At 38.8% G+C, this 17,883-nt stretch overlaps 1 protein-coding gene across 2 annotated transcripts in view; it reads right to left on the bottom strand.

Annotated features, from left to right (window-relative positions):
* MTFR1 (mitochondrial fission regulator 1) overlaps positions 1–17,883 on the bottom strand; it is a 63,476-nt gene that overhangs the window by 5,912 nt on the left and 39,681 nt on the right. The gene's annotated exons all lie outside the window — the stretch shown is intronic.

The following is a 17,883-nucleotide window of genomic DNA, read 5'->3' on the forward strand; positions in this document are numbered from 1 at the left end:
AGACAGAGTATGAATGGGGGAGGGGCAGAGAGAGAGGGAGACACAGAATCGGAAACAGGCTCCAGGCTCTGAGCCATCAGCCCAGAGCCTGACGTGGGGCTCGAACTCACGGACCGCGAGATCGTGACCTGGCTGAAGTCGGACGCTTAACCGACTGCGCCACCCAGGCGCCCCAGGTAAAAAAAACTTTTAATGCTCTTTAAAAAATGGTGGTTCAGGTGATTAAGCTCACTGAGCATGGCGCCTGCTTGGGATTTTCTCTCTTCTTCTCTGCCCCTCCCCCGCTCGCTCACGTGCACTCTCATTTCTCAAAAGTAAATAAACTTTATTTTTAAAAATGGTAAACTAATTACTGGTTATATTTGACAACAAAATCAAACCAGTAATACATTAGCCTTTCACCAGGGTTTTGGCTTCTGCATTTCACTGTTATTGTTTTCCCTGTATGACAATACAAATCGCAAGACACAGTGTAACAATATGGGCCAAATACAGCAGCAGAAACCGAAAAGGAGGGAGAAGAATCAACTGAACCCATGCAGTAACTATACACACATCCTCATTTTCACTTGGGTGTAAAGGTTTTTAATATGCATTTCTCCATAGTTCCAAATGTTAAGTCTTTTGAGGCTAAGAATAAAATTCAGATGTCTTTTCAACTGTCAATTTATATACTTAGCTATTTCCTACAATTAGATTTTCCGGGCCTCTAAGCCCTTTTTCCTTCCAACTTCATTGAGCTAAAATTGACAACTGTATTTATTTAAGGTGTGCAGCATGATGACTTACGTACACACTTGGAAATAATCACTACAATCAAATTAATGAGCGTATCCCAGTTTCCCTCACAGTTTCACGCAGTCATGTCTGAGTTCTGGCGAACAAGATGTCGGCAGATGTTGATAAGCCATCTAGGAAAGCTGTTTACAAGCAGAGGACTCCAGGAGAAAGTCCTTTCATCTGTAGCTCCACCCATTCGCTCCTCCTGAGCCTTGAGTACAAGGTGATGGCTGGACTTGAGAGTCACAGACAACCAAAAGCTAACCTGAATGCAGAAGTCAATGCTAATGACGGCAGGGAGCCTGGCTGGGTCCCTGTGGACACTGTAGAGCCACTGTCAGCTTCAGACTACCTACTACGGATGTGTTTGATTTGAGAGAAATAAACCTCCATCCTCTAGAAGTCACCATTTTGGGGGGCATCTCTGTTAAATGTAGTCGAACCTAATCCTGTTATACGACCATCATTAAACTCCATTTTATCTTCTATTTTTTTTTTTTTTTAATTTTTTTTTTCAACGTTTATTTATTTTTTTGGGGACAGAGAGAGACAGAGCATGAACGGGGGAGGGGCAGAGAGAGAGGGAGACAGAGAATCGGAAACAGGCTCCAGGCTCTGAGCCATCAGCCCAGAGCCCGACGCGGGGCTGGAACTCACGGACCGCGAGATTGTGACCTGGCTGAAGTCGGACGCTTAACCGACTGCGCCACCCAGGCGCCCCATCTTCTATTTTTTTTTTTTTTTTAATTTTTTTTTTTCAACGTTTATTTATTTTTGGGACAGAGAGAGACAGAGCATGAACGGGGGAGAGACAGAGAGAGAGGGAGACACAGAATCGGAAACAGGCTCCAGGCTCTGAGCCATCAGCCCAGAGCCTGACGCGGGGCTCGAACTCACGGACCGCGAGATCGTGACCTGGCTGAAGTCGGACGCTTAACCGACTGCGCCACCCAGGCGCCCCCCCATCTTCTATTTTAACTGGACATTGGTATTTTACTTTTGCTGGAGAGCTGTTACAATTCTTCATTCTACCTTATGTTCTAAATGACGGAATTCTTGGGGTGCCTGGGTGGCTCAGTCAGTTAAGTGTCTGACTGGATTTCAGCTCAGGTCATGATCTCACCATTTGTGACCTGAGCCAAAATCGAGGCTCTGTGCTGACAGCATGGAGCCTGCTTGAATGGGATTCTCTCTCTCTCCCTCTCTGCCCCTCCCCCACTTGTATTCACTCACTCTATCTCAAAATAAAGAAACAAACTCAAAAAAAACATAAATGAAGGAATTCTTGGACCCTTACCTTTTGGTATTCACTGAATTCTGATGTTTTTCTTCCTAACTTTGCTCATACTCTGTTAATTAAATTTACTATACATAGAGAATGCTTATAAATTATTTACCTGTAATATTATTTTTTTTAAATTGTCCAGAACTGACAGTGTTTTTTGTTTTTTAATGTTTATTTTGAGAGAGAGAGAGAGAGAGAGGGAGGGAGGGAGGGAAGGAAAGAGAGAGAGGGAGACAGAATCCCAAGCAGGCTCCACACTGTCAGTGCGGAGCCCGATGCGGGCTCAAACCCATGAACCGTGACATCATGACCAGAGCTGAAATCAAGAGTGGGAAGCTTATCCAACTGAGCCACCCAGGCGCCCCTACCTGTAATATTACTAAAGAAAAATATTTGGAAAATAAAGGTCCCAGTTGTTACCTCACCTTAGCTTAGATAGCAAGAAACTTTAATAATATTAACTTTATTAATTTTATTTAATTTGGAGTATCTATGAGCTAGAGAAAATGTGTGGCTTACAAAGCTTCAATTACCACTCCCTTTCTTACTGCCACACTGGGAAGAAAAGTGATGAAATTTATTTAAAAAGTACATGAAGGTTGAACAATAGTAAAACCTTCTCTCAGGAACACTATGTTCCGATTAAACAGATTAATATGCTCTTTCAAAGATTATATGTTACATAAGTTACAGATTAGATGCATGTGCTCTAATCACCTGGAATAAAGAAAGTAATTTTATTAAGACATTAAAATTTTTAAAAATCACTGTGGCTTTCTGTTGATACCACAGGCTAAATTCTGATTTCTGCTTATCTTTCATAAGGTAGGTCAAATAATTTTGTTAAACAGCTCCATACAATAAATAGAGTTTCAAGTAGACAGAAATTAATCCAGTGAATGAAGTTTTTGGGGGGAACATTTACATGGAGGAATTATATTTAATATCAGTATAATGTCCAGGATTCTTATTTAACTTAATGTTTCCTCAACTATATTCCTGATAACTTTTTATGTTTTTAATAAAAAAGAACACGATAATGAATTTTTAAAAAACTACTCCTTGAAAGAACTAGGGAAACTGCTGGTAGGTAAGAGAGTGGTACTGACAGAATTCTAGTCCTTGGAAGAGATTTGGACAAAATACAGAAATCTCAAATGTAGGGGCACTTGGGTGGCTCAGTCAGTTAAGCATCTGACTTTGGCTCAGGTCATGATCTCAGGGTTCATGGGTTTGAGCCCACGTCTGGCTCTGTACTGACAGCTCAGAGCCTGGAGCCTGCTTTGGATGCTGTGTCTCCCTCTCTCTCTGCCCCTCCCCCATTTGCTTTCTGTCTGGCTCTCTCAAAAATAAATAAAATGCTTAAAAAAAATTTTTTTTTTAAATAAAAGAAATCTCAAGTGTAGAATTCGAGTATCACACTTGTTCAAAACAAGAGTATAGAAAGATCGAAGAGTAGTAGTAACAGACTGAGTTTAAAGGAAGAGAGTGACCAGAAGCAGTGTCTCAGGACAGGAAGAAAGCCACTGCCATGGGATGGGCATCAAGGGAGGGGCATCTAACAGGTGACAAGTGGAGTGAAATCGAGAAGAAAGGAGAAGAAACACAGAGCCTGTGGACTCATCTCTATCCCCAGATCTTCCATTTTCTATCAAAGTTCAGCTTTGCTTAATAAAATGAACCTAAAAGAATGAGTATGTTCATATCTGGGGGTGGAAGTAAGGACAATGGTTTGTTTTCCTATTATGTACGAGTGCAAACATTTCAGGAAGTTGATACAATAACAGCAAATAAAGTAAAATTTTGGATACCAGAATATTCAGTGCTACTAATCAAAAAAAGACATAATAATACTGTTATTCAAGAACCAGTGGTGGGGTGCCTAGGTGGTTCACCTGGTTAAGCATCAGACTCATGGTTTTGGCTCAGGTCATGATCTCATAGTTCGTTAAGATCGAGCCCCATGTCAGGCTCTGCACTGACAGTTTGGAGCCTGCTTCAGATTCTCTCTCTCCCTCTCTCTCTGCCCTTCCCCCTCCTTGTGTGCGCGCTCTCTCTCTCTCTCTCTCTCTCAAAAATAAACATTAAAAAAAAGAGAGAGAAGAAGAACTAGTGTCTTTGAATTTTTTTTTTTTTTTTTAAGTTTTATTTAAGTAATCTCTACACCCATCTTGGGGCTCAAATTCATGACCCTGAGAATAAGAGTCACATGCTCTTCTGACTGAGCCAGCCAGGCTAGGTCACTTTAGTAGAGAATGTATTCCTCCACGGGAATCTACCCCAAAAACCAAGAGCACACTTTACACATTGTATGTTAGCTAATTTGACATTAAATTATATTTGAAAAAAAATCTTGGCAGATAAAAAAAAGAGAGAATATATTCCCACCTCAAATTCTCCCATACATCTCAGGATCCACAAGTATTATTCTAAGTTTGTCTTAAAATGTTATTCAAGTAAGCCAAAGTTCAAATCCCATGAACATTTACTCTTCAATATCCAGAATTAGAACTAGATAATATGGCAATTTGGATTAAGAGATCAATTTATCAACTACAAGACATTTTTGAACAGCTTACTTTCTTTAAAATATCTTCCTGCCAAAATAAATTGTAAGAGAGAATGAATGTTGAACAGCAACCACAACGTTAAAAAAAATGAATTAAGTTATTATTACATCTACCCATAACTCCTAGAGATGAATTTTTCCATTTTGATTTTCCGTCTACTGAAAATTAAGGACAAAGCCCTCATTACTATTAATCTTGAAAATCAGTGTGCCAGAATAAGAGAAAAAAAGTCTAGGCCTTTAGCAAAATGATTTAAAAATAACAGTATCAGATAATCTGTATTTTATGTCTGTTCTATTTTTATAAATTTGATGATATAGATTCTGCATTTCCTTATGTGAAATACTGTTACCAGTATTCACAAAGTTCAAACAAAGTAATTATAGGAAATGTGGAAGTTTAAGTGTGGATTTTTAGAAGCTGAAAAAGGAAAGTAATCCTGAAGTCATCATGTCTTCTCAAAGACACAGAAAGATTGGACATTTATAGGAACTTAAGAATCAAAAACAAAAACAAAAAGTTCTCTGTAATATTCTTGTGTGTGGAAAAGATTTACATTTTATGAAATTCTCAGACATGTCCCTTCCTTTAAAATTACAGCCTTTTCCCACAGACATGTTCTTTAAAAAATTTTTTTTAATGTTTGTTTATTTTTGAGAGAGAGAGAGCATAAGCAGGGAAGGGGCAGAGAGAGAGGGAGACACAGAATCCAAAGCAGGCTCCAGGTTCTGAGCCATCAGCACAGAGCCTGACACGGGGCTCGAACCCACAAGCTGTGAGATCATGACCTGAGCTGAAGTCGGACGCTTAACTGACTGAGCCACCCAGGTGCCCCTCCCACAGACATGTTCTATAAGACATTCAACAAATCATTCTCAGAACCACTATGTTTTGCCTTATTCAGAGGGCTATTAAGAGCTAGAATGTAGAGGCAGAATGAATCCAAACAAAGAGAAATAATCCCTTATAAAATCTGTATGTATAATTCTGAGACACTTTTAAGAAACAAAAACAAAAGAAGCATCAAATATCGATGCCCCAAAAGCAAAAGACAGACAAATCAGGATTGTCTCTTAAAAACCATTTTCTGCATCCCAACTTTTACAGGTCAGATTTCTACCGTTTTCGTTTGATGTGGGCTCCAAAATGCCTTATGGCAAAAAGGAACAGGCTCCTGTTCAGAGTGGTAATGCACAAGAATTTTCTCTTTCTTTCTCTTATCCCAATGATATTATCAAGGGCAGCCACTTTTGGAGTACAACTTAGATGAATATGAAGGGCTTTTTAAGCTCCACTGACCATTTCAAAGAAAATTCTAAATTAAATATAATGCACCTCTGAGGTCCTTTTTCTCCTGATCACACAGTAAAAGCTCAAAATTTGAGATCATTTTAAATTAGCTCAATGCTGTATGAAATATGGTATTCCCAAGATGATTTTTACTAACTCTCCCTCACCATTTGAGTTTAGAAAATAGCCTAGAAAGGTTTAAAAATACACTCTATTGTTGGAGCACCTGGCTCAGTCAGTTAAGTGTCCAACTTCAGTTCAAGTCATGATCTCACAGTTTGTGGGCTCGAGCCCCATGTGGGCTCTGTGCTGTCAGCCCAGGGCCTGGAGCCTGCTCTTGATTCTGTGTCTTCCTCTCTTTTTGCCCCTCCCCCACTTGCGCTCTGTCTCTCTCAACGTTTTTTTTTTTTTTTTTTTTTTATTTATTTTTGGGACAGAGAGAGACAGAGCATGAACGGGGGAGGGGCAGAGAGAGAGGGAGACACAGAATCGGAAACAGGCTCCAGGCTCTGAGCCATCAGCCCAGAGCCCGACGCGGGGCTCGAACTCACGGACCGCGAGATCGTGACCTGGCTGAAGTCGGACGCTTAACCGACTGCGCCACCCAGGCGCCCCTCTGTCTCTCTCAAAAATAAACATTAAAAACAACTTTTTTAAATAATATACTCTATTGTCAATAGGATCCAGAGAGGGAAAAAGGCGGCAATTTAGTTCCCTGAAAACACGAAGTTGGGTAGAAACCTAAGTCTTTTCTTTTTTTTTTTTTAATTTTTTATGTTTATTTATTTTGAGAGAGAGACAGAGAGGAAGACAAAGTGAGAGACAGAGAGAGAGAGAGAGGGAGACAAAGTGCGAGAGGGAGGGGGCAGAGAGAGAGGGAAACAGAATCCAAAGCAGGCTCCAGGCTCTGAGCTGTCAGCACAGAGTACAACGCGGGGCTCGAACTCACAAGTGTGAGATCACGACCTGAACCGAAGTCAGATCTCAACCACCTGAGCCACTCAGGCGCCCCAAAACCTAAGTCTTTTCAAAGTGAGCAAGTAGTTGGATAAAGACAACTGGACTCGGGAAATTACTTTGATACAGGGAAGTAATCCATGGAAGGATTTATAGTGGGGAGTAAGGTGGGACTTTTGTAAGGCTACAGACCCAGAAGACCGGTAGGATTCATTTCATTAGCTGTTCTAAGCTCGGTTCTTGTTTTGTCATTTTAAAAGCTGGATCTTCCTAAAAGTGAGATTTAATGAGAATGACATTATATCCATGTATTTATGCAGTACGGACTGCACTGTTTTATTGATATACATTATTGGGTTAATGTCTAGTGTCAAATAATTAAGATTAAAATGATAATAGGGGCAGCCTGGGTGGCTCTATCAGTTAAGCGTCCAACTTCAGCTCAGGTCATGATCTCATGCTGTGGGTTCGAGAGCTGCACTGAGCTCTGTGCTGACAACTCTGAGCCTGGAGCCTACTTTGGATTCTATGTCGCCCTCTCTGGCCCTCCCCCATGCTCTTGCATGCACGTGTGCTCTCCCTCTCTCTCAAAAATAAATACTAAAAAAAGTGTATTATGATTAAAATGGGAATGAATAGGGGCGCCTGGGTGGCTCAGTCAGTTAAGCGTCCGACTTCGGCTCAGGTCATGATCTCGCAGTCCGGGAGTTCGAGCCCCGCGTCGGGCTCTGTGCTGACTGCTCAGAGCCTGGAGCCTGTTTCCGATTCTGTATCTCTCTCTCTCTCTGCCCCTCCCCCGTTCATGCTCTGTCTCTCCCTATCTCAAAAATAAATAAACGTTAAAAAATTTAAAAAATAAATAAATAAATAAAATGGGAATGAATAACACCTGCTTTCTGCGCCCTGAGTAGGAAATGGTCTTGCTCTAATCCACTGAGCTTCCTGGTCGACCCTCACATCTGTGGAGCTGTGACAAGCCAAAGTGTTGTATGTTGATTCTCCTTTGGAATCTTATTACTCACTCACTGTCCTCTAAGAAGTCAGGGTTCCTCCCCAACACTCCCTAAATAGAACATTCCATTATACACTTATATTCAACTTTGAAAAATTAAACTGATGAATTTAGTCAACCTCAGTCTTACTTAGGTATCCTTAGAGCATAGATTTTTTAAAAACACATTCATCTTAGTCATTAGATTACAGACATTCTGGTCTAAGAAAAAGGGCTACCTGAAATACTTTCAAGTCCTATGAACCTATAAATTTGTATTTAATACATACTCATTTTGATAGGCATGGGGCACTCAGAATTAAGAATAAGATACAATTAGGAGCACCTGGATGTCTCAGGCAGTTAAGCGTCTCTTGATTTTGGCTCAGGTCATGGTCATCATGGTTGTGGGACTGAGCCCGGAGTCATGGAGCCTTCTTGGGATTCTATCTCCCTCCAGCACCTCCCCCACTCACACGCACACGCTCTCTTTCAAAAAATAATAAAAATTTAAAATAAAATCTTAATAGGGCACCTGTGTGGCTCAGTTAGTTAAGTGTCTGGCTCTTGGTTTCGACTCAGGTGACGATCTCATGGTTCATGAGTTCGAGTCTTGCATTAGGCTCTACCCTATCAGCACTGTCTCTTTCTCTTAAAAATAAATACTTAAAAAATTTAAAAATAAATAAAATAAAATCTTAAAAAAAGATTCAAGTTATCGTTTTTCAAATTATTTTTATTAAGGCATCTCTGTGCCCAATGTGGGGCTCTAACTCACAACCCCGAGACCAAGAGTCACATGCTCTACAGACTGAGCCAACCAGACACCCCAGAAGTTATAGTTTTAAGTTGTAAGTCTACACTGCAAAAAATTCCCATAAAAATGCAATTACTATCAAAGTGACAGATCAAGGGGTGCCTGGGTGGCTCAGTCGGTTAAGCGTCCAACTTCAGCTCAGCTCATGATCTCACTGTTCATGAGTTTGAGCCCACCGTCGGGCTCTGTGCTAACAGCCCAGATCCCAGAGCCTGGAGCCTGCTTGGGATTCCACGTCTCCCTCTCTCTCTCTGCCCCTCACCTGCTCATGCTCTCTCTCTCTCAAAAACAAACTTTAAAAAAAAAAAAAAAAAAAGGATGACAGATTAAAAAACAAAAAAACCTCAAACTGCCAGGTGAGGGTACTAGTATTCAGTAATTCAAAATAAAGCAAAATTGCATCAACTCTCATTCTTCTACTCTGCCCTCTTTAAAATACATGGTAATATCTTATCAGTCTTACAATACACTTTATCTGGTATGTGAAAATGAGAGGGCTTTCTCAAAACTCCCTTGTATGATGAGCTGGGAAGATGATGAGATTTAGATGCATCAGCCTGTTTATCAGGATACTGGCCATAGGAAAATAACACTGAGAATACCCTTCCCAACCATCTACATTTATGCACATCTATAATTTGTCAAAATCAATGTAAAGAGCAATATGGCACCATACTGCAAAAGAAAGTCTGCCAAATTTTTCTAATCATGTGGTGCGTATCATTAACCCTGAAACTATGGGGGCACTTCACTGCCTATCAACTTCCTCCTTCTAGAGCACCACTCAAATTCAACTGGGTTTCCCGTTTCCTTTCACTTTGTTCAATTCAGATTATCTTTACCTAAAGTACTTCCAGACACTCTTTCACAGACCCTTTAGACAATTATTTTCAACAATGCAAACCAAATCCATTATTCAGATCCATTATGTCAATTCATTTAGTATCATGACAATCCCCCTTATAACTACCTCATGTCATATCCTCTGCAAACATGGCATTTGTGTTAAAAGTCCTTTAGTGGCTTCTCTTTCCAGGAAGATGGGACAGATTAGTTTTCCCTACTCTTCCTCTTAACTAAAACTAAAAACCCTAGACATACATAAAACAAATAGGACTCTGAAAGGTGGGGACAAGACAAAATGGCTAGAACTTTGGGATCCAAAAGAACGACACAGGAGTGAGTTTCCTGTTTTCCTTTTGCTTCATATATCTCAGACTGGTTGCTGGAGTTAATGGGTAAAACTCAGAAATGTCAACGAATGCAGGGTGGGGGGAAAAAGCCCCAACAAAAGTCAGCTCTCCCAGCCAAAAAGGACCAAGAAAAGGGTAGGTTCCCAAGATAGAGAACTTATGTAAAATAACTACTCTACTCCAGCCAAATACCACAGAAAGCACTGTGGCCCCACTTACACCATGCAGCAAAGACTAACTCCCATCCTCATTAGGCTACAAAGAGATGCCTCACACTCTGCAGGATGCTGTCAAAGAAGGCAGAGAGAAGGGACTTAACAAGGGTACCTCACTCCTTGTGGTATAGTGGGGACAATGTGGGGAGCCTCAAATTACACCCCATCCAGCAGTAATGAGGCACTCACACCTACCTGCTGGGATAATGTCACAAGAGGCCTTGTGGGAAGCTGGAGCTCACATCAGTACCCTCAGGAGTGAACGGAGGCTGAATGAGAAACCTGGATTTCTGCTCCCACCTGGCAGAAAAAGGTGGCACCCACTCTTCTCCTGCCAGAGTGCTATTAGTGGAAAACATCTAAAAGAAAAGGTTTAGATCCAGAGTCTTCTATACCAAAAATATCTAAGTTTTAGTCAAAAATCCGTCCTCATACCAAGAACCTGAAAGAAGATGAACAGAATGCACAAAGACAATAGATGCCAGCTCTGAGAAGACAGAGATGTTAAAAATTATCTGACATATTTTAAAGAGGCTATGGTCAGAAGGCTTCAGGGAACAATTACCAGCACTCTTGAAACAAATGAAAAAAATAGTTTCAGCAAAGAAACAGAAAATATAAAGGAGAATCCCAAATGAAAATTTTAGAACTAAAAAGTAAAATAACTGAAAAACACAGTAGTACATAGGATCAAACCAAGAATGGAGAATGTTCTGTCTTTGGAGACAGAACAACAGAAATTATTCAATCTGAAAAACAAAAAGCAAACAGACTAGGAAAAAAAAAAAAAATCAACAGTCTCAATAACCTGTATGACTATAAAAGATCTCATACTTGTGCTATCAGGGTCCCAGAAGGAGAGGAGAAAGAGGGCCACACTGAAAAGTACTTAAAGAAATAATGGCAGACAAGTTACTTAAAGAAAATATTTATAGAAATAATAACAAAGACATAAACCTGAAGATTCAAAGAAACTGAGTGAACTCCAAACAGGATAAACCCAAGAAATCCATGCCAAGAAACACCTGGCTCAGACTTCTGAAAACCAAAGGCAAAGAAGAAATTTTTAAAGTAGCTACAGACAAAGGATACCCTACCTATAGGGGAAAAACTCATTGAATGACAGAGGATTTCTCATCTGAAACCATGGAGGCTTGAAGAAATGGCACACTGTTCGAGTGTTAAAAGAATAGAACTAACGGGGGGCCTGGGTAGCTTAGTCGGTTAAGTGTCTGACTCTTGGTTTTGGCTCAGTTTGTGATCTCACGGTTCATGAGTTGGGGCCCCACGTTGGCTCCATGCTGTCAGTGTGGAGTCTGCTTCAGATTCTCACTCTCTCTCAAAATAAGTAAATAAACTTTAAAAAATAAAATAAAATAAAAAAATAAATAAAAACTATGAACTCATAACCTCATGTCTAGCAAATATATATATTTCCCTCAAAACTGGGGAAATCAAGAATTCTCAAATAAAACAAAAAACAAAAAACTTATAGCAAGCACACCTATACTGAAATAATAGCTGAAGGAGTTCTCCAAATGGAAAGAAAGCAATAAAAAGAGAAACTGCATCAAGCAGAAAGAAAAACACAGCAAAAATGTGGGTAAATAGACTTATTCTCTCATCCTGTTTCTAAATTATGTTTGAAGGAAATATCATACTGATGTGATTCCAAATGTCTGTAAAGAAGGTTTTTAAGAAAATTATAAACAGGGAGGGTATTGGGACATAAAGAAGTTCAACTGGTAAAATGACAACACCAGTAGAATGTGGTAAGCTATGTATATATAATGTAATACCTAGGTCAACCACCAAAAGAACTTCACAAAGAAAGACACTCAAAAACACAGATAAATCAAAAAGGAAATCCAAAAAAAATGTTTAAGTCATCCATGGTAAAGCAGAAAAAAGAAAACAGAGAACAGAGGGGAAAAAAGAGTAGATTTGAACTCTAACATATCAATAACTACATAAATGTAAATGCTTTATATGCACCAAGTAAAAGACCAATTGGTAGAGTGGGTTAAAACAGACATAGCAATTCTAAATGTGTATGCACCAAATAGAAAGAGAAATACACAAATCCACAAATACAGCTGGAGATCTCAACACCCCCTTTTGAACGACTGTTAGAATAGACAATCAGAAAGGATGGAGAAAAATTCAACAATGGAACCTCTTCGACATTTATAGGATACACCTTTTTTTCAAATAACCACAGAAAATAAATCAAAATGGTCCATATCAAGGACCATTAAAATAACAAGTTTAAATTTTTTTTTTTTAACATTTATTTTTGAGACAGAGAGAGACAGAGCATGAACGGGGGAGGGTCAGAGAGAGGGAGACACAGAATCTGAAACAGGCTCCAGGCTCTGAGCTGTCAGCACAGAGCCCGATGCGGGGCTTGAACTCACGGACCGCGAGATCATGACCTGAGCTGAAGTCGGACGCTTAACCGACTGAGCCACCCAGGCGCCCCACTCAACAAGTTTAAAAGAAGCATATATAACATCTGTTCTCTGACCATAACAGAATCAAACTAGAACTCAATAATGCAAAGATAACAGCAAAATTTCCAAATATTTGGAAACTGAACAAACTTCTAAATAATCCATAGATCAAAGAAGATATCTCAAGGGAAATAAAAAAATATAGTGAGCTGGATTTTTAAAAAATACAATATATTGAAACATGTAGGGTACAGCTAAAGCAGTGTTGAGAGGGCAATTTATAGCACTAAAAATGGTTTTACAGTAATCTCCCTTTCAAATAAACAAACAAAAACAGTAGTCTCCCCTTATCCACGGAGGAATACATGCCAAGACCTCCAGTGGATGCCTGAAACTTTGGATAATACTGAACACTATATATACTGTGTTCCTGCCTACACCTACATATTGACAATAAAGCTTAAGTTATAAATTAAGCACAGCAAGAGATTAACAATAAAATAGAACAATTCTAACAATCTACTGTAATAAGAGTTATGTGAATGTGATCTCTCTCAAAATGTCTTACTGTACCATACTCATTCTTGTGACAAAATACCTACATGATGAGATGAAGTGAGGTGAATGACGTAGGCACTGTAAGAGTTAGTACTGACCTTCTGACGATATGTCAGAAGGAGGATCATTTGCTTCTTACTGCAGTTGACTGTAGGTAAATGGAGTCATGGAAAGACAAACTGCAGGCAAGAGGGGAGGAGTATCATATTAGAAAAAAAGGAAAAGTCTAAAATTAATAATGTAAGCTCCTACTTTAAAAGCTTAGAAAAATATGAGCAAAATGAGCTCAAAGCAAATAGAAGAAAATAATAGGAGGAGAAACCAATCAAACAGAAAAATTGAAAACAGAAAAATCAATGAAAAGAGTGTTGGTTCTTTGAAAAGATTAGTAAAATTGACAAGTCTTAAAAAAAGAGAAGACACAAATTACTAATATTAGGAAATGAAACGGGTATCACTACAGCCTTATAAACTACTACAAATACTACAAGCAATGCTACACACATAAATTTGACCACTTAGATGAAATGGACCAATTCCGTGAGAAGCACAAACTACTACATCTCACCCAACATGAAACTGATAAAAGTCCTATAACTTTATTAAAGAAATTGAATTCACAATTTTAAGACACAACAAAAAGAAATCTCCAAGCCCAAATGGTTTCACTGGAGAAAACTATAAAATATTTATAAAACAATTAACACCAGTTCTATATAATCTCTTCAGAGCACAGAAGAGAGGCACTGTCCAATTCATTTTATGAAGCTAGTATTACCTTGACACCAAAAACTAGACAAAGGATCACAGACTTAAATGTAAAACAGAACTATAAAATTTTTTTAAAAAACATGTCCCAACAACATCGAGAAATCGAACAGGATCTACCAATGTTCTCCTCCACACAGAGTCTCCTCCAATAACACTGAGATAATGAAAGAAATCATGCAAAATGGCCCAAGTTCAAGCCATAATGCAAGTCAATGAGGATTTCTTCCATTATGAGACAGGGACATACAGATATGTCACGAGAACAAATGAAGAATCAGAAAAATATCAAAGCTTTCAGATACATGCTGTCAAACTCACTGGATAGGGAACACTGAAAGGAGCAGCACAAGGACAGAAAGAACAATCCTGGATTGCTGCCAATTCCTGGGGAAATTCATGGGGAGAGAATGGCTATTTCAGGATTCTTTGAGGAGTAAATGATCTGACATTGAGAAGGTGATTATTGCAGCTTGGGGCCAACTGACAAGTTCAGATGAACCGTAACATATCATTTATTTTCCATAATGCCATGCATTTAAGTGACCCCTTAAATTGAAATTAAGCAATGTAAGGTTCTCGAGGACAGTGGGATCTTTATCTCTTCACCTTCTTACTATAGTGTGCCTCTTGTTTTCTTGTTTCACCCCAGGCTCCGTGCTTCTGCTTCCTTTATATCACTGAGCATATAAAAACACTAATAGAGAACAGCAAAGTAGCTAAATGCCTTTAAAGTTCTTCGGTTGTCTTTATTTTTCTTTCATGATAATGTCCTTTTTGACTTTGATAGTTCACAAAAAATGTGATAGCACATGTCTTAAAAGTTCATAGCATTCCTTTGTAGAAATGAAGTAGTTTCTGTCTTTAACCAACAAGGATTTCAGACAAAAAAAAAAAAGCTATGGAAACACCCATTTACCATCTTTATGATTTTTTTTCAAATAATGCTTTCTTAATTCAGACCTCGCTTAAGATTTGCCAAAAGCAATGAAAATAGATTATTGTTTCTCTCAATAAGCTAACATTCTGGGTTTTTCTTCATTTGTCTTAACCTAACTTGCAATCTGAACTCAAAAAGAAAGTAACTCTCCACAGGAAATAACTATTATTTATGGTAGTTTTCTCATTATACTGTGTAATGGTCTGTGCTGTAAAGAAGATGGTGTCCAGGAGGGAAAATTTCCCACTACCTCTCTTGGTTCTTTTGGTTCATGTAATAATTAACAAAGGACAGGTTTAAAAATAGAATACAAAAATCTGCAGGCTATAACACTAAGTCCAGGGTTCCTACACTGACAGCAAAAGCAATCCATAAAAGAAAAAAATTGATAAATTGGATTTCATCAGAATTAAAAACTTCTGCTTTCTGAAAGACTTAAATGAAAAGACAAGCTTTCACTTGTCCCATTATATGTGGGAGGAAAGATTTACATACTACTTATTACTACTTATCTGACAAGGACTCCGATCTAAAATACATAAAGAACTCTTGGGGCACCTGGGTGGCGCAGTCGGTTAAGCGTCCGACTTCAGCCAGGTCACGATCTCGCGGTCCATGAGTTCGAGCCCCGCGTCGGGCTCTGGGCTGACGGCTCAGAGCCTGGAGCCTGCTTCTGATTCTGTGTCTCCCTCTCTCTCTGCCCCTCCCCCATTCATGCTCTGTCTCTCTCTGTCCCAAAAATAAATAAACATTAAAAAAAAAAATTTAAAAAAAAATACATAAAGAACTCATGAAAATATCTCCAATTAGAAAATTGGACATGAAGAAACACTTTATCCAAAAGACAGCAAATAAGGGGCGTCTGGGTGGCTCAGTAGGCTGAGCATCTGACTCTTGATATCAATTCAGGTCATGGTCTCACAGTTTGTGAATTCAAGTCCCATATCAGGCTCTGCCCTGACAGCACAGCACAGAGCCTGATTCTCTCTCACCCTCTCTCTCTGCCCCTCCCTGCTCACACACTCTGCCTTTCTCAAAATAAGTAAACTTAAAAAACAATTTTAAAAAATAGTTAAAAAAAAAAGATGGCAAATAAACTCTTGAAAAGATGTTCAACATCATTAGCCATTAAGGAAACACAAATTAAAAACCACATTATCACCACACAACTACTAGAATGGTAAGAAAAGAAAAAAGAATGATGACACCAAATACTGGCAAAGATACAGCTAGATAAGCTATACATTACTACTGGGATTGACAAATAGTATAGCCACTCTGGAAAATGGTTTGCCAGTTTCATAAAACATAAACACGCAACTATTTCATGACTGAGATGACCCAGCAACTGCACTCATGGGCATTTATCCCAGAGAAATAAAAACTTATGCTCATTCAAACTTCGGTACACAAATGTTTGTAGCAACTTTATTCGTAACAGGCAAAAACTGGAATCAATCCAGATGTTCCATCAATTGGTGCATGGTTAAACACAATGGTCCATCCATACCAAGGAATACTACCTCAGCTCTAAAAATGAAAAAAACTACAGGTATATACAACAATCTGGACAAATCACTGGAGAATTATGCTTGGCGAAAAAAGCCTGTCCCAAAAGGTTACATACTGTATGATTCAATTTGTATAACATTCTTGAAATGACAAAATTGTGAAATTGGAGAAAAGCTAAGTGCCTGCAACTGATTAAGGAGAGACTGGAGAGGGAAGGGAAGTGGGTGTAGCCACATGAGGGATAACTGCGATAGAGAAATGTTCTGTACCTCGACTTTTAGCAGTGTCAACATACTGGTTTTAATATTATACCAGTTTTGCAAGATGTTACCATTGGAGAAAATGGGGTACAGAGTACAGGAAATGTTTCTGTATTATTTCATACAACTGTATGTAATAATCTATTATCTCAAAATAAAAAGTTCAATTAAAAAATAAAATGAACATGTTTAAAAGCTCTATACCTGCTAATCTGCAGTATATGGTCTGTGTTCATTTACCACTATGTCCTCACTTCTACTTGTCATTCAAATCATCCATAAGCAATGAATTTGCCAAAAGCAATGGAAATAGATTACTGTTTCTTGGATTACTTGATTCTTATTTTATGCAGCTAATACCACTCAAATGAAATTACTCTTGCTGAAGTCAATGATAATCTTCCAACTACAAAACAAAATTGAAACTTGCTAGTTTTTTGATTTACCTAGCCTCTAAGTATTTGACACTGATAATTAGTTTATTCCCCTTCCATGAAATTCTCCTACCTCTGCTGGTTGTCCTTGCTCCAGCATTCTCTTCTCTGAGAAGCCTTGCCAAACCTCTCTCATCCCACAGTGGCCTTCTGGATTTACTTAGTAAACTTTATAATACCAACATCATTGATTTCCTTTTTAATCTCCTCTGGCACACCAAATATTCCTAGAAAGCAGTGTCTTATTTTATCTCTGTATTTCTGAGGCCTAATAAGAATGAAGAGTTGGGGCGCCTGCGTGGCTCAGTCAGTTAAACGTCGGCTTGTGGGTTCGAGCCCCACGTCGGGCTCTGTGCTGACAGCTCGGAGCCTGGAGCCTGCTTCGGATTCTGCATCCCTCTCTCACTCTGCCCCTCCCCTGCTCATGCTCTCTCTCTCTGTCTCTCTCTCAAGAATAAACAAACACTAAAAAAATTAAAAAAAAAAAAAAAAGAATGAAGAGTTAAATATGCTGCATGACTTGTTTATTAGACTGAAAGTGTAGTCAATAATTTATTCAGGCTCTTTGAAATAAATGAAAGTACCTCTCTAACTCTTACACATTATGTCCTCTAAATCACACTCATCTTGACACAACTTTTAGGAAGCATTCTCCAGTGATTACACAAAGTCCCTAATGTGACCCACACTGATTCCTCTGCCCCAATAATATCATTTTAATTACTTATCTAAACATATTTATGATAGTTGCTTCTGGTTTCATATTAAGCTTCTGAAGGTTAGGCAATTCTATAACTCATAAGCACTTAAGACACAGTTATAGGTCTCTAGGAACTTTATAATACTGAGTGTTTAAAATA

The sequence above is a fragment of the Leopardus geoffroyi genome, chromosome C3, assembly GCF_018350155.1.
Source record: "Leopardus geoffroyi isolate Oge1 chromosome C3, O.geoffroyi_Oge1_pat1.0, whole genome shotgun sequence".
NCBI lineage: Eukaryota > Metazoa > Chordata > Mammalia > Carnivora > Felidae > Leopardus > Leopardus geoffroyi.